Source organism: Eublepharis macularius, chromosome 1 (genome assembly GCF_028583425.1).
Source record: "Eublepharis macularius isolate TG4126 chromosome 1, MPM_Emac_v1.0, whole genome shotgun sequence".
Taxonomy (NCBI): domain Eukaryota; kingdom Metazoa; phylum Chordata; class Lepidosauria; order Squamata; family Eublepharidae; genus Eublepharis; species Eublepharis macularius.
This window is the reverse complement of record NC_072790.1, coordinates 77,653,519-77,667,674: the sequence shown is the minus strand read 5'-3', so window position 1 is coordinate 77,667,674 and position 14,156 is coordinate 77,653,519.

The following is a 14,156-nucleotide window of genomic DNA, read 5'->3' as shown; positions in this document are numbered from 1 at the left end:
TACAAAGATTCAATGGCTGCATATCACTGATATTATTTCATTGCATTTATTTACTTTGTTTGTACCCCGCCTTTCTTTCTTATGGGGACCCAAAGCAGCTTACTTCATTCTCCTCCATTTTATCCTCACAACAACCCTGCAAGATAGGTTAGGCTATAACTGTATAACTGGTCCAAGGTCACCAAGTGAACTTCCATGTCAAAATAGGGATTCAGACCCAAGATTCAGACCTGGGTCTCCCAGACCCTAGTCCTAAATACTACATTACACTGGCTTTTGTGAAATGGCTGCTATTGATCAGTAGCAAGCAGCTGAGCCTAGGTGAGTCATGAAAATTGCATGTTATCAAGTTGCCTGGTGGTTGCTGCCTAGCCTGGCCCTGATGAGTCCTCCTTCAAAGACCAAAATAGCTTTGGAAATATGGAGACAATATGCTTATGGTTGCCCAGCAAGAGCAGCATCTTCCCTATGGCTCAGTTGCGAGATAGCGGTTGAGCCACTCCCAGTTGCATGGTGAGGAACTTGTGGAGGGGGTGCTTCACTTTCCCTGGTATCCCTTTCCCCGCTCTATTTCCTCTTTCCCTCCTCCTGACAGTTTCCACATACTCACCTTTGCCTAATACTTCTATCCTTCAAACCCACTAAACGATTTACCTCTTATTCCTTCATCTATATTTATTAATTTACTTCATTTATATACTGCCTTTCTCCTCAGTGGGGAACCAAAGCAACATACATCATTCTTCTTGCCTCCATATTATCATCATATAAGATTGCCAGGTATCCAGTTTTCCCTTGACAGTCTGTTTTTTTGTTGGACTGTTTGTGAGAAACAGACTTAAAATACCAGACACCTGCCCACCTGGCTTCCTGTGCCCCTGGGAAGCTGCCTGACCGCTTGGCCTCCTGGGCACTGGGGAAGCAGCTGGCCCACCCTATTGCCCAGTTGCACAGCCTCCTGCACACCTGCCATGATGTCAGTTCCAGAAGTGACATCATCATGCTGGGGCCAGAAGCACAAGCTTTGTGCATGTGCAAAGGCAAAAAAAGGTAAGTGCCAGGGGCCCCATCCTGGCTTTTTTGGAGAAGCCCTATCCTCAACCCCATCTTCACAACAACCTTGAGAGGCAGGTTAGGCTGAGAGTGTGTGATTAGATCAAAGTCTCCCAATGAGCTTCCACAGCAGAATAGTGAATCAAACCTGGGTCTCCCACATCCTATTCTAAAACTCTAACACTACATTTGCTCGGGGATGGTGGATGGGCTGCTGTTGAACAGTAGCAAGCGGGCCATGCCCGGGTGAGTCATGCAAGTCATGTGATATCAAGTCGCTTGCAGGTTGGTTCTGGTCAAGGCCCCAAGGAGTACTCACTCAAAGGTCAAAACCGCCCTGGAAAGGGCCCTGCCTCCATTTAACTTCTACTGGCAGAAATCTAGTCTGGAATACTGGCTGAACTGTTATGGTTATATGATTGCCTAGCAACAGCCACTGAGGACATCTTGTGAAAGCTACAGTCACCCCTTTTATCATTTTAGGTTTTTTTAAACCACCCATGTTTTTTTTTTTAATTTCAGATTTTTCTGTGAACCTGGGGCATTTCCAGGTGTGTAGGAAGCTCCGTCTTGTCAGTTCATGGCTCCAGTCTCTGGATTTAAGTATCCTCTGGCACTTGGCTATTGGTATATAAGATAATTATGTGATTTAGGCATTCACTCTGCCCAACCATGTACTGGTTTAGACATACCCTATTCCTATATCCTGAAACTGTGGACAGTAACTTTATTGATAATAATAATAATAACATTCAATTAATATACCACCTTTCAGGACAATTTAACACCCACTCAGAGTGGTTTACAAAGTATGTTATTATTATCCCCACAACAATCACCCTGTGAGGTGGGTGGGGCTGAAAGAGCTCTGGAAGAGCTGTGACTGACCCAAGATCACCCAGCTGGCTTCAAGTGGAGGAGTGGGGAATCAAACCCGGTTCTCCAGATTAGAATCCCACCGCTCTTAACCACTACACCAAACTGATGCTATGGTGATCTGCCTGGATGGGAGACTTCCTGGAAACCTTATTTATTTCACACTGAGTTCCATCATGATAGGAAAAATAAACACGGTAACAAGATTTTATTCCAGCATAAACTGTAATGGACTTCATAATATGCAATGCATGAAAAATTATGCTAGAATACAATCTAGTTAATCTTTATTTTTCCTGTAATAGACCAGGGCCAAATCCACATTACTTCTTTTTTTCCGCGTTTTCCCCGCATTCTCCCCGCAATCCCGAGTGCCGGTCACATTACCTCATTAAACAGACGCATTTCATTCGCATTTCTCCCGAATATGTGGTCACAGTTTTTCAACGGGAGTTTCACGGTGGCCGTGAACAGTCCAATGCGCAATTTACGCGGTTTTTTTAAAAACCACCCCCCTTCCTGTCTCTCCGGCCGTTCCGAGAGTTCCTATTGGCTGATTCAACTTGCAAGTGCTCCGTAGTCTGCAAAAGACTGTTTTTGACTTCATAGCATTGGATTTATTGATTATGCTGTTTCTGAATCAAATCTGGTAGTTTGAAAAATCATTTTGGGGTGAATCCATCCTCAGAACGGACTCGCAAAACTTCCTTTTTAACTGTTTTTTATTTTTTTATTTTATATTACTGTAATATCGAAATTACAGTGAATCAATCATTCAAAATAAAGAAAACAGTCGCTGCCGAGGGCCGCCCCAGCGGCGGGGCTGGAGGCGCTGGGAAGCCGGCGGGCTCATCGCTCGCCTCCTCTCCCGCCGGGGTCAAGAAGGTGCCCGGCAGACCGAGTCGAAGCCTGGGCGCAGCTGGAGGCTCCCGGCTCAGAGCGGAGAAGGGACTGGCCGAGGCATCCCCGGCTGAGCCGAACGGCGGGGCTTGCGGGGGCTGCCGGGACAGCAAAGGTGGCTTGGCCCGTGGGCTGGCACATCCGCGGAGGGAGGCTGAAGACGAACAGGGATTTTAAAAACTGCTGCCGAGAGAAGCAGGCGGCGGCGGGCCGGGGATGCCGGCCGAGGAGACAGCCTCCAAGCCTCTCTCTGCAGTGAGCCAGTGCTGCGCTGCCGGGGGGCAAGGATGCGCTGCGCTGCGAGGCGCCCTCTCCACTGTGGGCGCTCCGGCTCAGGCGCTCGCCACGCAGAGGCCCAGCTCGCGGGGCGCCTGCCCCTGCGAGGTCGCCCATCAGCGCGGCGGTCCGCGGGAGGGGAGGGGGCGCAGCCTTCCCCCCTTGGGGTAAACGGCCCTCTGGCCACCAAGCCGGCTTGACCCCACAGGCGCTGCCGCTCCAGTCTTGGAGAGGGGGGAAGGGGGAGCGGACGGCTGGGTGGCGTCTCGGCACGCTCCACTCGCACAGACATGCAACCCGCACCTTTCAAACCAGCCTTTCAAACTGCACCTTTCAATCCACCTTTCAAACCAGCCTCTTCATCCAAAGTGACTGACCGGCCTGAACCCGCCCAAAGCTTGGCTTTGTGAAACTTCAGTAAAATTCGAGCACTGAACTGTCCTGCATAGGAAATGCCCACGAAAGCTTCCCGCATGCTTCAAAATTTCCAAAAAAGAAATGGAAGAGCCATCAGTGCTGTCAGTGGGGGAAAGAGAGGCATCATTATCTTCAATGATGTTTCTTTATAACACAAGATCGAAATAACGGAAAAGTGAGCTCAAAAATTTTTTTAAAAATGGGCGGGGAAAAAAGGTCCCGCCCAAAAAAGCAGTTTTCGAGCGGCCGTGTGACCGGAGGTACGCGCGAGAAAGGCGGATTGGAAGCAGGGATGTGAACGAAGAGGAAAAAATCACGGATTGGAGGTAAACGGAAGATATCCGATAAACATGCGGGTAATGGGTGAATGTGGATTCGACCCAGCACAGCTATTTCTCCCCCCACCCCAGGATTTACATCTGAAAAAAAATAGGATGGACATTTACCAAGGGTTACTCTTTCAAGAATAAACTGGAGGATCGGGTCCAATGGACACAATCCTAAATTCTTAGGAGAAAGGGTGGAATGAAAAGGAGAAATAGACAGACCTAAACTATCATTATACTGCAGTGCTGAATTGTTCACAGATTCTGGCCATAAGAGACTAGCAAGAGAAAACTGGCACTGAAGTGAAATGTCCACATAAATTATATTTTGTTCCACATTCTAATTATAATGTTAACTGGGGAACAACCCTGGTTTTCTTATTCATACATGAAACAGTATAGCATTGTGAATTTTCCTGTTGTATGTACTTTTTTAAAGTGCTGGGAAATGTTTTCAATTATTCCAACAACTAGTTCAAAAGAGAGGCAAAAGTGTTCAAAACAACTTAGCTAAGGGAAGGCTTTACTGAGTTTGCCATGTATCCAACCATCTATGGACTATGCAGAGTGGGACTGTTCTGAGCTTCCCTCCTTCTGTACCCCGCTGAGCCCCACCCTCAAAAATTAGGTGGTTGGTAACCAGAGAGTGCCTTTTCTGTGATGGCACCACTACTGTGGGACTTTCTCCTTAGTTAAGTTCACCTGCTGCTTCTGTTGACGTGTTGGTTACATGTTGCAATATATCAAACCCTCCTTTCTACTCCCCCCCCCCCGCATAGTCTAGAGAAAGTAGAGATTTGAGAATGCGAAAGTAAGACTCCTCCAAGGTCCGTGGCTAGCTGCGTTAGATAAGGCCGTCCTGGGAATACAATTGTTTCGGTAGCTCTCTGTGAACCTGCAGGCAAATAACACTAGAAAAAACAGCAGTTAAAGATACTCAGAAACAATATGGCAGTACTATGGATAGCAGGCCTGACAGCAGCTTTGTATCTTATGTGATTTCATATTGTTTTCTTTCAGTCTTTAGCTACTTTGAATGCCTTATAGCAGAACCAAGGTTAGAAGTTTTCTGAATAAACGGGAGGGAATCCTGTCACTCAACTTTTGCTGCAACTGAGGACTGTATTTCGTTCATCTTCCTGTCTCAGTCCAAGTAGGGTGAAGTAGCTTGTGCAAAGGTTGTGAGGGAATAGCTTTATCCTCCTATCCTGGTTGTTCTAGGGTAGGGAATTTCTTTTTCTAAAATTCAGTTTTTTAGATATAGCCATTGATTCCTCTTATGCTCTTTTTTGTTTGTTTGTTTAAGCATAGGATTACTCTTTCATTTTTCGTCAAAGCAAAAACAAGGTGTCCTTTGTAACTTCAGCCCTTGCAGCTGTTTTATGTTACATACCACAGGATGGTATTTTAGCAAGAAGACCGGAAGGCTTGGGAAGACATTGCTTACCTCACCTACAGAGTGAAATTTTGAAATTTTGCAGAACCTCCCTTCCTGCCCCTCCTCTCGCAAAGTTTCTCTTTGATCAGAAAGGAATTGATTAGAAACTGACTCCAAATTCCTAAAAAGAGAGAAATAAAGGAATTGTTGAATTTCAGGGAGAAACTGGGTAAATAGAAATTAAGAGACTTTCTCTTAGCCATATTCTTAGACTGGTGGCCGTGCCTGCTGCCCACTGCTCTTTGCTGTTAACAATAACAATAACAACAACAACAACAGATTTATATACCGCCCTTCAGGACAACTTAGCTCCCACTCAGAGCAGTTTAAAAAGTGTGTTATTATAATTCTCATGACAATCACCCTGTGAGGTGGCTGGGGCTGAGAGTGGCAGGAGGGTCAGAGACCCTTCGTTGTAGCCATCAAATCTGGAGAACAGGCAGGGGCCAAACCTACTTTAGAACATCAGTATTGCATTCATCAGTTCAGTTTGCTTCTCTCTTGATTTATAGGGGGGAAATTGATTAATTTAACTTATGTTTCCTACTCTTTTTTATACCTTTATACCTTTCTTTCTCTACTTCAGCCAATAGATATGAAAACAATGAGCTTAAGCACACTCAGCCCTATGCTGGATTCTGACTGCAGGCCACTAGATTTTGTGTTTTGTTTTCTTAAAAAACCAGTTCCACATCTTCTCTCATCAGTAACATTTTTCTTCCGTTCTGTTCTTTCCCTTGTTCATGTTTTTGTGATGCTCATTTTTTTGGTCATTTCACTCTTTTCCCCCCACAGGGATAATAAGACTGTATAAATGTAAGTCTGTACAAATGTAAGTTACGTTTTGGGGCAAAGTGTGCATATATTGAAGATTTGGTTGGTATTATGCTCATTTGTGAACACTGAGAAAAATGAGCTTCAGTATGAAGTTTTGATTCATTGTGTCAGAAAGGGGAACACAATGCAGTTGCTAGCATCGATTTGACATTTATACAGCATGCAGAAGAGATTATCGCCTCTTTCTTTTGTTTGCCAAGTCTCTCCGATCTCTAAGGAGAATGTTATTAAGAGGGGGGATTCTCTCTTTTTTTCTGTTATCATACAGACATTAGTACTTTTTGAAGGTCATTTGAATGCTATACATCACCACAAATACACTTAAGGTCAAAGCTGTCCTGAAATAATGATAAAAATACTTAAAATCATAAAAAAACCAAAAAGATAATTTGGCCAACCTATCCAGTTCCACTCCCCCCTCCTCACACACATACCATTTAAAACACAGTTACCTCTAGAAATAGAAAAGTTTCCCCTTGTCAATTACGTTATATTAGTGGCTTGAGTTTTGGAAATTCTGTCCCGCGTTTTCCCAAAATGAAAAATAAAATTATGTTTTGCATGAATCATCCATGTTATGGTCTTTATAAATCGACATCATTACAAAAACACATTCCAAATGGCTGTGTAAAAATAAAAAGATTTGAAAACACTGGCTCAGAGGAATGGGATATTATGTTATGTCAGAGCTAGACTGGTTCTAATGTGATGGCGCAGCACTATCACGCTGTCAGCAGATGAAATTTCTGTGGTGCTACACTAACCTAAAGACATCTGATTTTGATATAGAAGCAGATGTGGAAATATTGAACTTTGCATACAATATTATGCCTGCATCAATTTGTGGTAAAACAACCTCTAACCATAAAAACAAAACATGACAGAACTTTATAGCATTTTTTAAAAGTGCATATTCTAGAGTTATAGCAATAGGACTTGATGAAGCTGTTAGAGGCCTACTGTAAGAAGGTGTCTTTTGGCCTTAGGGATCCAAATATACTACTTAAGAGAGATCTCTTTAGGGCTCCTACCCTACACCATTGTATTGCACGGTACTATACTTCAGCAGAAAAATGAACTATACATTTCAACACAGTTAAGCAACATGAATACATTCTTGTTAATTCAACACCAACAGCTTGGTATTTTCTTATTGATAACTTTCTTTCCCAAGCACACTGGGTTTGATCAAAAGCCTCTGTCTCCAGACAGAGGGGAGTTTAGATTGCCCTCCGCGCCGCTTGGCAGAGCAGAGGGCAATCTAAACTCCCCTCTGTCTGGAGATCAGGGGGCGAGGACCACCAGCCATGTGACCATTTTCAAGAGGTTCCGGAACTCCGTTCCCCCACGTTCCCCTTGAAACAAAGCCCTGCCCCTGCCCTACTTCTTACTCAGGCTGCATTCAGGCAACTCTAAATCACTATCAAACCAGGATGTGCTCTAACCCAACTTGTTCCCATGCTCATTCTTGCAACTCCTTCTTCCCACTTGGCTCCCTCCCTATTGCATGGAGCAACCATATTAGAAACTAATTCTGATCGCCCATAGCATACAAATACAGTGGATGGGTTAACATGCGTTGATGATCCTTTCACAGATTAGGAATTTGCAGCTAGATTAAATTCACATTTACCATCCTGGCTTGTGGGGAAAAAGGTAATTCCTGTTAAGCCATGTACCTGCATTTGCTTGTCACAGGATACTGAGGTTAGTTTCTAACTGGGTTTCTCCATATTAGAAGGGAAGAAGAGTGCACATGTATGTGGATGGCAGAAAGCCAGGTTACTGCACATCCCAGTTTAATAACAACAACAACAACTTTATACTGCCCTTCAGGACAACTTAACACCCACTCAGAATGGTTTACAAAGTGTGCTATTAGTATCCTCACAACAATCACCTGTTAAGTGGGTGGGGCTAAGAGAGCTCTGAAAGAGCTGTGACTGACCCAAGGTCACCCAGCTGGCTTCAGGAGGAAGAGTGAGGAATCAAACCCGGTTCTCCAGATTAGAGTCTTGCTGCTCTACCCCAAACTGGCTTACCAAAGTTTACAGTGACATGTGCATGCAGCATGCATTGCAAATGAATTGTTGATGTGAACTGTCTTAAGACCAGATGAAAGAACCCAGCTTGGATTAATTCTTTTTCACTTTATTCAGGAATAGCACAAGTAACTTCACTGTAGTCCAGTAACCAAGGCCTTTCAGCATCAGAAACAACAGTTAGCTTTTACAAGAGATATGCAGCTGCCATAAATGGCAGGCCTATCACTTTCTTCCTCTTGTCTACCAAAATAATCTTGAAAAAAATGTTGGCTGTAACATCAGTATGATGCAAGTTTCCCATGCCCACTTAACATCCTTGACTATCTCATGGAGAAGAAGGGAAATATCCCACATTATTTTATTATTAGTAGACTTTATGAGAGAGACAGAATGAGAAGAAGAGAGACTGCTGGTTTTATTGGTAGCCATGCTATGACATCTAGTTCCAACCTGAAAGGCCAGTAGAAAAAAAGGCTCTTAAGTATTTTTTAAAAAACCCAAGCTACAGCTCATGAGAAATGACATCAGCTTGGTGAAGTATACCATAAAAAACTGTTTCTATCTATCTGAAAATAGGAAGGAAGATGTTCTTCCTAAACAGGGCTGAAGCACAAGGATGAATGATCATGGGAATGCCACTGAAAATGACTTCAAGAGGTATGCTACTTATTCTACTTACTGTGTCAATCTTCATTATCACGTTGACTCTGCTTGCCAGTCTCTTACCCTTTTATGCTGCCTTTCATCCAAGAAGCTCATCTTCTCCCCTCCATTTTAGACGGATAACTAATTCTACATTTCATCCAGAATTAGGATCACTTTCACCACCACCATGGTTGTATGGCAACCCCATTGTGGCAACATCTTCACAGCAATTCTAATGTGTGGAACCCATTACTCAGTGTGGTGATGTAGCATCCAGCGTGACTGCTGACAGTGGTCCCATGAAGCCCGAATAGCATCAGCAAGCCACCAAGGGCCTGGCCGAAGGAAAAGACACCCAGGCCGGGGAAGGTGTGGGGACGCCGCTGGGGGGGGGGGCTGAGGTTGAGAGGCAAGAGCTTTAAAAGTGGATGCCCAGCCGGTAAAGGGGGTGGGCATTGGCAGCTGCTGGAGGCATGTCTAGGTGAAGGCACCAAGGCCCCTGACCCAGCAATTGGTCTGGAATAGGCAAGCGACTCAGGTGGGCTAAGAGTGGCAAGCAAGGTAGGAGGCACAGCTAGCAGGGACTGGACAGCAAACAGAGAGGCAAGGAAGGGTCCGAGGCCCCAGCTTCCTAGTGACTATTCCACTGGATAGCCAACCCCGGAAGAACCAGTTCCTCAGCCACTGCATGATGACAGGCCCACAGTTGAAGGAGGTCATGCGGCACTAGCAAGGGTGACCAATGATGAGATGAGGAGGCGGCCACCTGAAGTAAAGATGATGCCCCACCTTTGAGAATGTCACACTCAGCTTATGCTTCTGTATACCTTTAGAATGTGTTCTATTATAATGATCTGGCATTAAATAAGCACACACTAACCTCAGGAGCATAAAATAAAAATATACTGGCATTTGTGATTAATAGCAGCTCAGCCAGATTGGCTGTTTCATAGTCACCATTAATTATAACACTGTTGGCTCACCAAAGTTATTCTTTTATGCTCTGCACCTTCTCACAGTGGATGACCAGTGACTGCATTTGAATTTTCAGAGCTAATACATTATGCATGGAGATTTTACTTTTCTAAGCTCAGCAATTATTTTAAGCAAGTCGGTGTTGGAGATATTCTCCATTTTGTGAACTGTGAAATAGGAACCAAGATATCTCAGTTATGACAGAACTACCAATACACAGAGAGTGCTTTGTTAGTACTTTGGTTTTGAATTTTTTGTAAAAGAAAAATCAGTTCCAGAACAGATTCTATTTTCAATCTATGATTTATGGTATTTTACTACTTAAGTAAGACTTAAACATTTTAGTTATCCCTAATAAAAAGATATTGTATGTTTTTGTCTTTTGTTTTGAACAGAAAGAGCCGGTTGATGTATTCAAAGTTACTCATCATGATTATATATAAAGTAATATATCAAAGGATTATCCATTTATAGCTCGAGTACTGGGAGAATTCAATAATCCAAATTTCCACTCAGGTCTGTTTAGCAAGTTCCTTCTTTACTTATATCCTACAATACATAATGGAATGATACTCAATTGGCTACAGTTACCCCCATCATCAGCTTTTGGGAAGGGGAAAGAGGAAGCTGGAAGGATCCATGTTTGTGAATGCCATTTAGACTCATACTTCATAAGATCCAACCCACTGAGTTGACACTGGGTACTGTGAAAATTCTCTACATAAAGATTAATTGTAATGAACGACACACATGCTTCTTCACACACACACTGAGATCACCCTACATGTTATTTCTTTTACAAGTTCACAACGGAACCAACCCGTGTTCCATGCCATCACACAGCAGCTCTGAGGAATGGCTTCTATTAAAAAAGGAGAGTGCAAATGGGCTTGGAAAGTTTCTGCCAGTGGAGGGAGAACTGCCTTTCCCCCAAGCTTTCCCCCCCATGAAAAACAGCACAGGAAGGAAAGTTTTTCCATTTCTGCTGCCGCATGTGCACACAAGACCTCCACATGGAGTAGCAGAAATGGAGAAATAGCTCCCATTTTCTTCCATCCCTTTAATTCCTTGTGCTGGATTTTACATCCTCTTTTTATGGGAGAAAAAAAGGCTCATGAGAACACTAATTTGACAAAATAAAAAACTGCACTTTAAGGAACCTTGCTAGACTATGGTCTCTTTTGCTTCTAATTATGGTCAAGATTCTTTTATCAAATCTGTTTTATCAAAGAATATTGACATGATTATTCTTATGCGAGACTAACAACATTCCCTTGACTGTTTGCACGGGTGACCAATCAACTTCAAAGAGCCACAGGATCTGAAACTTGCTCTAAAATAGATGTGAAACAATAACCTCTTTGCCTTATTTCAATCTTAAATAAATAACAGCCTAGAATGTGTGTGTTGAAAGGCAATTGTTTATGTTGGACTACCATGATGAAAAAGATGGGGAAAGTTTCAAACACCAGAACAAAAGTAGGCTGAGTGCATGGAAACAAATGCAAGCAGATTAGAAAAAGGGTTTCACAGAAAATACAGATGTGGAAAAGTTAAAGCCTGAATTCTTGAATCAAAGAAAGAAAGCAAGTCTGTTTGGGTTTTAGACTTGAAAAAATTAGAATTGTAGCCAGAGTCTGAACATAAGATCTGCTAAACTCGGCAAAAAATTCACTTTGCTCTACATTTCTCATATCCCTTCAGGGCCTACTCTAGTCATATTTTCTTGAGTTTCTCTGCTACATTTAGCTTTCAATTTGTGCACTTTCCCCCTTGATTACCCATCTTTGTTCTCTAAGTGCCTCAAGCAGATAGTGAGAATTTGTGACAAAAACAACTCATAAGTTTATTCACTTAAAAAAAATGAACTGTTGTAAATTTGCTTGGGGTAGAACAAGCCATAAATCAATAAAAATTATATGTAAGAAACCTTTCCAACAAGTTATGCTCAGTAACACATCACCCCCACACAGTGTAAATGAACCTCCTGAAAGGATTTGTGACTCAGCAGATAATGTTGCAAGTATGAGACAAAAAAGGGTTATATGAGTTTTCCAAGTTTGCCATGCATCTAAGCAACTAAATGATACCATGCCATCTCTCTTCTGTTTCTCATTTTGTAAAAATAACATGTCTATAGACAATCTGAACTGGAAACAGCAAAGTGTGTCAACCATCCAGGGCAGTTGTCATGTATGCCTTTGCATCCATGCCATTGTTGTGTTATATGCCATCACTGTGTTCTGTCTTTTATATTATAAGACTGTATCTTATGTATTTTATGAGAAGACTCTTGAAGGTGTCTAAACTGCTATTATTAATTGCCAAAGGAGCTGGCAAGCTCTCCCTTATCTCCAAGAAATATGCACTTTCATTTTGTGTGGTCTTGGCTAAGAGCTTGCAGCTGGGTACTAACATGTATCTGTTTCACAGAAGGGAAGATTCCACTGTGTACCTTATCTCAGACTAAACTGCTTTTTGTTCCCATGTAACTTTTTAGGCTTTCACGCCTAAATGCAAAGGGGTGGGAGAACATCCCTCTGTATTAGTAGTCCTATTGTTTGCCTAATTACTTCTGTCAACTGCTACCTATGAGTGAACACCTGAACTGTATGGATCTCTAATAAAATTCTTCAACCAATGCACCCGCCTGCTTGCTGTGAGGGACTTGGGGATCTAATTGCCAGGGACTGACACCCTAGGACTGACAGCAGTGAACTATGGTATTTTTGGATTTATATTTTGATGTATATAATGGAATTTTTCAGAATTAGTTACATGTGATTTTTGTGATGTCAGTCTACTGGGATAGTAATTTTTTAAAAAAACTACACAGTTAAAAGCAAAAATGGAAAACATGGCTAATCAAGACTAGACATGGGCAAGAATGGGGGGAAAAACCGAACAAGCAGTTCGTTGTTCGTTGTCATCCACGAACAATGAACAACGAACAGTAACGAACATGACCCTGTTCACAAACATGTTCGTTGTTCATTGTTCGTGGCCCTTTAAAGATCCCTTTAAATTATCAGCTGGCAGGTGGCAGGGGGGATTCCCCTGCCACCTGTAGTAGTACCTATAAGACTAACAAAATTTGTGGTAGAGTATGAGCTTTCATGAGCTACAGATGATTTCTTCAGATACAGCTAGAATGTGAGTCCATCTGTCTTTATATCTTGGAGAGTGGAGTGAGTGCAGACTTTTAGGTCAACAACTGAATGTCCTGGAAGAACCTAAAAGTAGCAGTTATATTGCAGAGGAATTTCAAAGGGAGATTAGAAAGAGAGACTGCTGAATTGCAACTGATAACAAAGCTCAAGACAATGCATCCACCTGAACTGAATCGAGACAATGACTTCCTGTCTCATTACCAATGCTAATTTCTCCACACCCACTACCCCTTTGCATACCCCACCCTATTCAGTCACACCTGCCATTGTCATTCACTGGCCATTATCATTCAGCTTCTGCAGTCTCCAAGATATAAGGACAGATGGACTCACATTCTAGCTGCATTTGAAGAAGTGAGCTATGGCTCACGAAAGCTCATCCTGTACCACAAATTTTGTTAGTCTTATAGGTGCTACTGGACTCTTTCTCCTTTCTACTGCTACAGACAGGCTCCCCATCTTGTTCTCTCTCTCAGGTCTGAGTTTGACATGCTAACCACTCTAGCACAATGTCCATAAGCTATAATTAGCAAATAGTTCATCTTACACCACTGTGATTTTGAAAGTCCAGTTCTACATAATGCTTGCTCTCCCATGTAGTTTGTTATTCTCTAATGAACAATACAAGAAAATGTCTTGAAAATAAGGAACCACAAAGTTATGTTCCATGTAGTAAATAATGGGAGTGTGGAATACCAGTTTCAGCTGCTGAAAATGGTAGCAACAAGGTTTTGATCCCGTCTCATTTAGAAACTACCAGGAAAAAGTAGAGAGGTTTGTAGTTATATAAAATAATAAATAGATAAGACAAAGCAAACTACTTCCTAGAATTAAGTTAATAAATTTGAAAAATCAAAGTAAAAAGCAGAAAGTTGCTGTTTAGCACATAATAAAAATGAACACAATAATTACTCAGGGTTTTTTCCCGTCACTCAAAGTATCTCCTCCTGTTTAGGTACACATTCGCTTAGATCCTATGAACTGCCAGAAATGCCGGCTGCCCACTTCCTTTGGGAGCTCAGATGGCTCTTTTCCTATGGTACTCAGGGTCCCTTCCCAGAGTTTTGTCGTCAGTGGCCAACTTGATTACTTGACCATTCTGGCCCAGTCCCAGTCCCATTGATTCCTCCCACATCCTGTGGGTCAGTGCACCTCTATACCTTCCTTTTGGGGTTTCTCCTTGAGGGTTTCTTCCCCA